Raw genomic sequence first — 7,511 nt, 5'->3', positions numbered from 1 at the left:
GCCTCTGTGTTATTGCACATCTCACTCCATCAAACACCACACCTCCCCGCAATACACACACACACTTCTCAGCCAACCTTGTCGGTGCCCGCCCCCAGCTGATTCTTTAGTTACCAGGGTCAATTTGGGACTTTCCTCAGATGTGTCGAAGTGTGGAACCGCCAACGGAAAATCAAGCTTTGTGTCTAAAGTCCCTGAAACACCCTGCTGAATCTGTGCTGACACGTTGTGCAGCTGCTGGATACAGTAGATAGTCAAGGTGTCCTGTGTGCCTCTGTGTGCCTTTGGTGGGATGGTCATGGTCATCACCATGAACTGTTGGAGGCAGGTAGCCTAGCGGTTAGAGAGGTGAACCAGCAACCGGAGGGTTGCCAGTTGGAATTCCTGATCCGATGGGAAAAATCTGGTGGGAAGTGAACTGAAACCAGAGGGTTGTTCTTATCAAATCCTAGATGCCATTACTTGCCATTGTGCCCTTGAGCAAGGCACATTACCAGTTCCCTGCGCGCCCAGTGTGTCAGTCCCGAGCACCTCTCCAAGAAAAGCCTGTGTGTGTATGTGTGTCGTTGGGTTGGGTTAAAAGCAGATGTCAAATTTTGGTTGGACCTTGTGTGCAATTGACCAATAAAGTGATCTTAATCTGTTTGAGCTACCCTGGCCAACCGTACGCTCATACAGAACCCACCTCTTCATGACTGTATGAGCGACTTCTGCCCTTATTTTATGTCTTTACACTAAGCTTGTCAAAATGCCAAAAAATGCAGCATTCTGTTATGAACAGGGCCTTGTCAGGATGGTTTTGTGGTGGTGTAGAAATGAATGGACAGACAAGATGGAACACTCTGAGAGAGTGAAAGGAGGCAGGGCTGCACAATGTGCTCAAAAAATTGAATAGCAATTTTTTTTAAACACCTATTGCGATTGCAATTTGACTTGCGATATAGATTAAAACACTTGGATGAACCATTTGAAATAGAATGATTTATATTAAGAAGCAAAGTGGAAAACAACATTGTTCTTGTTTGGAACAATCTGTTGACTGCATTACACCTTACAGAACAGCATGCAAACTTATAGTGAATCTAACAGCGAGGAGCAGCCATGAGGAGAGGTAGAGAGATGACAAACAAATCAAATCAAATTTTATTTGTCACATACACATGGTTAGCAGATGTTAATGCGAGAGTAGCGAAATGCTTGTGCTTCTAGTTCCGACAATGCAGTAATAACCAATAAGTAATCTAACTAACAATTCCAAAACTACTGTCTTATACACAGTGTAAGGGGATAAAGAATATGTACATAAGGATATATGAATGAGTGATGGTACAGGGCAGCATACAGTAGATGGTATCGAGTACAGTATATACATATGAGATGAGTATGTAAACAAAGTGGCATAGTTAAAGTGGCTAGTGATACATGTATTACATAAGGATGCAGTCGATGATATAGAGTACAGTATATACTTATGCATATGAGATGAATAATGTAGGGTAAGTAACATTATATAAGGTAGCATTGTTTAAAGTGGCTAGTGATATATTTACATCATTTCCCATCAATTCCCATTATTAAAGTGGCTGGAGTTGAGTCAGTGTCAATGTCAGTGTGTTGGCAGCAGCCACTCAATGTTAGTGGTGGCTGTTTAACAGTCTGATGGCCTTGAGATAGAAGCTGTTTTTCAGTCTCTCGGTCCCAGCTTTGATGCACCTGTACTGACCTCGCCTTCTGGATGATAGCGGGGTGAACAGGCAGTGGCTCGGGTGGTTGATGTCCTTGATGATCTTTATGGCCTTCCTGTAACATCGGGTGGTGTAGGTGTCCTGGAGGGCAGGTAGTTTGCCCCCGGTGATGCGTTGTGCAGACCTCACTACCCTCTGGAGAGCCTTACGGTTGAGGGCGGAGCAGTTGCCGTACCAGGCGGTGATACAGCCCGCCAGGATGCTCTCGATTGTGCATCTGTAGAAGTTTGTGAGTGCTTTTGGTGACAAGCCGAATTTCTTCAGCCTCCTGAGGTTGAAGAGGCGCTGCTGCGCCTTCTTCGCGGTGCTGTCTGTGTGAGTGGACCAATTCAGTTTGTCTGTGATGTGTATGCCGAGGAACTTAAAACTTGCTACCCTCTCCACTACTGTTCCATCGATGTGGATAGGGGGTGTTCCTCTGCTGTTTCCTGAAGTCCACAATCATCTCCTTAGTTTTGTTGACGTTGAGTGTGAGGTTATTTTCCTGACACCACACTCCGAGGGCCCTCACCTCCTCCCTGTAGGCCGTCTCGTCGTTGTTGGTAATCAAGCCTACCACTGTTGTGTCGTCCGCAAACTTGATGATTGAGTTGGAGGCGTGCGTGGCCACGCAGTCGTGGGTGAACAGGGAGTACAGGAGAGGGCTCAGAACGCACCCTTGTGGGGCCCCCGTGTTGAGGATCAGCGGGGAGGAGATGTTGTTGCCTACCCTCACCACCTGGGGGCGGCCCGTCAGGAAGTCCAGTACCCAGTTGCACAGGGCGGGGTCGAGACCCAGGGCTGACGAGCTTGGAGGGTACTATGGTGTTGAATGCCGAGCTGTAGTCGATGAACAGCATTCTCACATAGGTATTCCTCTTGTCCAGATGGGTTAGGGCAGTGTGCAGTGTGGTTGAGATTGCATCGTCTGTGGACCTATTTGGGCGGTAAGCAAATGGGAGTGGGTCTAGGGTGTCAGGTAGGGTGGAGGTGATATGGTCCTTGACTAGTCTCTCAAAGCACTTCATGATGACGGAAGTGAGTGCTACGGGGCGGTAGTCGTTTAGCTCAGTTACCTTAGCTTTCTTGGGAACAGGAAAAATGGTGGCCCTCTTGAAGCATGTGGGAACAGCAGACTGGTATAGGGATTGATTGAATATGTCCGTAAACACACCGGCCAGCTGGTCTGCGCATGCTCTGAGGGCGCGGCTGGGGATGCCGTCTGGGCCTGCAGCCTTGCGAGGGTTAACACGTTTAAATGTCTTACTCACCTCGGCTGCAGTGAAGGAGAGACCGCATGTTTTCGTTGCAGGCCGTGTCAGTGGCACTGTATTGTCCTCAAAGCGGGCAAAAAAGTTATTTAGTCTGCCTGGGAGCAAGACATCCTGGTCCGTGACTGGGCTGGGTTTCTTCTTGTAGTCCGTGATTGACTGTAGACCCTGCCACATGCCTCTTGTGTCTGAGCCGTTGAATTGGGATTGTACTTTGTATCTGTACTGACGCTTAGCTTGTTTGATAGCCTTGCGGAGGGAATAGCTGCACTGTTTGTATTCGGTCATGTTACCAGACACCTTGCCCTGATTAAAAGCAGTGGTTCGCGCTTTCAGTTTCACGCGAATGCTGCCATCAATCCACGGTTTCTGGTTAGGGAATGTTTTAATCGTTGCTATGGGAACGACATCTTCAACGCACGTTCTAATGAACTCGCACACCAAATCAGCGTATTCGTCAATATTGTTATCTGACGCAATACGAAACATGTCCCAGTCCACGTGATGGAAGCAGTCTTGGAGTGTGGAGTCAGCTTGGTCGGACCAGCGTTGGACAGACCTCAGCGTGGGAGCCTCTTGTTTAAGTTTCTGTCTGTAGGCAGGGATCAACAAAATGGAGTCGTGGTCAGCTTTTCTGAAAGGGGGGCGGGGCAGGGCCTTATATGTGTCGCGGAAGTTAGAGTAACAATGATCCAAGGTTTTACCACCCCTGGTTGCGCAATCGATATGCTGATAAAATTTAGGGAGTCTTGTTTTCAGATTAGCTTTGTTAAAATCCCCAGCTACAATGAATGCAGCCTCCGGATAAATGGTTTCCAGTTTGCAAAGAGTTAAATAAAGTTAGTTCAGAGCCATCTATGTGTCTGCTTGGGGGGGGATATATACGGCTGTGATTATAATCGAAGAGAATTCTCTTGGTAGATAATGCGGTCTACATTTGATTGTGAGGAATTTTAAATCAGGTGAACAGAAGGATTTGAGTTCCTGTATGTTTCTTTCATCACACCATGTCTCGTTAGTCATGAGGCATACGCCGCCGCCACTCTTCTTACCAGAAAGATGTTTGTTTCTGTCGGCGCGATGCGTGGAGAAACCCGTTGGCTGCACCGCCCCGGATAGCGTCTCTCCAGTGAGCCAAGTTTCCGTGAAGCAAAGAACGTTACAGTCTCTGATGTCCCTCTGGAATGCTACCCTTGCTCAGATTTCATCAACCTTGTTGTCAAGAGACTGGACATTGGCAAGAAGAATGCTAGGGAGTGGTGCACGGTGTGCCCGTCTCCGGAGTCTGACCAGAAGACCGCCTCTTTTCCCTCTTTTTCGGAGTCGTTTTTTGGGGTCGCTGCATGGAATCAATTCCGTTGACCTGTTTGTAAGGCAGAACACAGGATCCGCGTCGCGGAAAACATATTCTTGGTCGTACTGATGGTGAGTTGACGCTGATCTTATATTCAGTAGTTCTTCTCGACTGTATGTAATGAAACCTAAGATGACCTGGGGTACTAATGTAAGAAATAACATGTAAAAAAACATAAAACTGCATAGTTTCCTAGGAACGCGAAGCGAGGCGGCCATCTCTGTCTGAGCTTATTGGGGTTTCAAAATATTGCATGCGATATGGATCTCTTGCTATATGGATATTGCACAGGTCAGTTGCGATTTTGATGTGAATTATTAATTAATTATGCAGCCATAAAAGGGAGCCATGGTCACCTAGTGTCATTAGATATACACTCAGTGGCCAGTTTATTAGGTACACCCATCTAGTACCGGGTTGGACCCCTCTGTAGCCATGTTCAACAACAATGTTCAGATATGCTGTGTCGTTCAAAAGTTGCTCAATTGTATCAAGGGACCTAACATGCGCCAGGAACACATTCCCCATACCATTACCACACTGCCACCAGCTTGTACCGTTAACACCAGGCATGATGGGGCCATGGACTCATGTCCCGACACCATTAAACCAGCAGCAGCCTGTACCGTTGACACCAGGCAGGATGGGGCCATGGACTCATGTCCCGACACCATTAAACCAGCAGCAGCCTGTACCGTTGACACCAGGCAGGATGGGGCCATGGACTCATGTCCCGACACCATTAAACCAGCAGCAGCCTGTACCGTTGACACCAGGCAGGATGGGGCCATGGACTCATGTCCCGACACCATTAAACCAGCAGCAGCCTGTACCGTTGACACCAGGCAGGATGGGGCCATGGACACATGTCCCGACACCATTAAACCAGCAGCAGCCTGTACCGTTGACACCAGGCAGGATGGGGCCATGGACTCATGTCCCGACACCATTAAACCAGCAGCAGCCTGTACCGTTGACACCAGGCAGGATGGGGCCATGGACTCGTGTCCCGACACCATTAAACCAGCAGCAGCCTGTACCGTTGACACCAGGCAGGATGGGGCCATGGACTCGTGTCCCGACACCATTAAACCAGCAGCAGCCTGTACCGTTGACACCAGGCAGGATGGGGCCATGGACTCCTGTCCCGACACCATTAAACCAGCAGCAGCCTGTACCGTTGACACCAGGCAGGATGGGGCCATGGACTCATGTCCCGACACCATTAAACCAGCAGCAGCCTGTACCGTTGACACCAGGCAGGATGGGGCCATGGACTCATGTCCCGACACCATTAAACCAGCAGCAGCCTGTACCGTTGACACCAGGCAGGATGGGGCCATGGACTCGTGTCCCGACACCATTAAACCATCAGCAGCCTGTACCGTTGACACCAGGCAGGATGGGGCCATGGACTCGTGTCCCGACACCATTAAACCAGCAGCAGCCTGTACCGTTGACACCAGGCAGGATGGGGCCATGGACTCGTGTCCCGACACCATTAAACCAGCAGCAGCCTGTACCGTTGACACCAGGCAGGATGGGGCCATGGACTCGTGTCCCGACACCATTAAACCAGCAGCAGCCTGTACCGTTGACACCAGGCAGGATGGGGCCATGGACTCATGTCCCGACACCATTAAACCAGCAGCAGCCTGTACCGTTGACACCAGGCAGGATGGGGCCATGGACTCGTGTCCCGACACCATTAAACCAGCAGCAGCCTGTACCGTTGACACCAGGCAGGATGGGGCCATGGACTCATGTCCCGACACCATTAAACCAGCAGCAGCCTGTACCGTTGACACCAGGCAGGATGGGGCCATGGACTCATGTCCCGACACCATTAAACCAGCAGCAGCCTGTACCGTTGACACCAGGCAGGATGGGGCCATGGACTCATGCTGCTTACCCCAAATCCTAACTCTGCCATCAACATGACGCAACAGGAACCAGGATTCATCGGACTCGGACCAGGCAATGTTTTTCTGCTCCTCAATTGTCCAGTGTTGTTGATCACGTGTCCACTGGAGCAGCAGCTTCTTGTTTTTAGCTGATAGGAGTGGATCCCGGTGTGGTCGTCTGCTGTAAAAGCCCATCTGTGACAAGGATCAATGGGATGTGCGTTTCCGAGATGCCGTTCTGCACACCACTGTTGTACTGCTCTGTTATTTGTCTGTTTGTGACCCGCCTGTCAGCTTGCAGGTTTCTTGCCCTTCTCCTTCCACCTCTCTCATTAACAAGCTGTCTCTGCCCACAGGACTGCCGCTGACTGTTGTGCGTGAAAAGCCGGCCATTTCTGAGATACTGGAAATAGCACTCCTGGTACTAACAATCATACCACGCTCAAAGTCTCTTAGGTCAATTGTTTTGCCAATTCTAACGTTCAGTCGAACAGTAAGTGAATGACTCCATGCCTGTCTGCCTGCTTTATATAGAAGCCACAGTGACTCACTGTCTGTAGGAGTGAACCATTTTCGTGAACGGGGTGGTGTACCTAATAAATTGACAACAAACTGAATGTGACGGGCACTGGAGAATGATGAAGGGAAGAGCCAGAGTCTCTGTAAACATTGCAACATACACTTGGAGATCTCTTTGGTGCAGTGAGCAGCCTCACACCCTCGGACTGTGAGCTTGTTGCCAGTGTCTCCATCATGTGGATGTTGTAAGTATAGCCTGGTTATAAAGAATTTAACCAGGCCAATGCAGTTCCAGTCTCTGCCACTTGTCGGCAGTAGAGACCCAATCATAAAGGAAAGGTGTATAGTGATTTTCTTCATTTGGTAAACTGTGACTTTAGCTTCATAATTATCAAGCATTTTATCTTAACACAGCCCATGTCTTTCCAATGTGCACTGCTTAATGATGACTAAAGCTAATATCCAGGCCTAACAGCAGCCAAGAGAATGGTTGCCTTACGATGGGTGGCAAGCCTCACACACTCTGCAATGGATTTCCTTATTCATGATATTTTGGTATTTGTATTTTAGCTACTCTTCCTTGGGTCCACACAGGACATGAAACATGACATAATACAGGACTTTAATAGACAACAGCTCAAGAACAGTACTACCGAAATGTTTTTATTTTTACAAAAGGCACATGTAGCCTAGATATCAGTACATACACACAAACTATCTAGGTCAAATAGGGGAGAGA

Source organism: Oncorhynchus nerka, linkage group LG3, assembly GCF_034236695.1.
Source record: "Oncorhynchus nerka isolate Pitt River linkage group LG3, Oner_Uvic_2.0, whole genome shotgun sequence".
NCBI classification, from domain to species: domain Eukaryota; kingdom Metazoa; phylum Chordata; class Actinopteri; order Salmoniformes; family Salmonidae; genus Oncorhynchus; species Oncorhynchus nerka.
Note: the sequence above shows the minus strand (reverse complement) of the source record.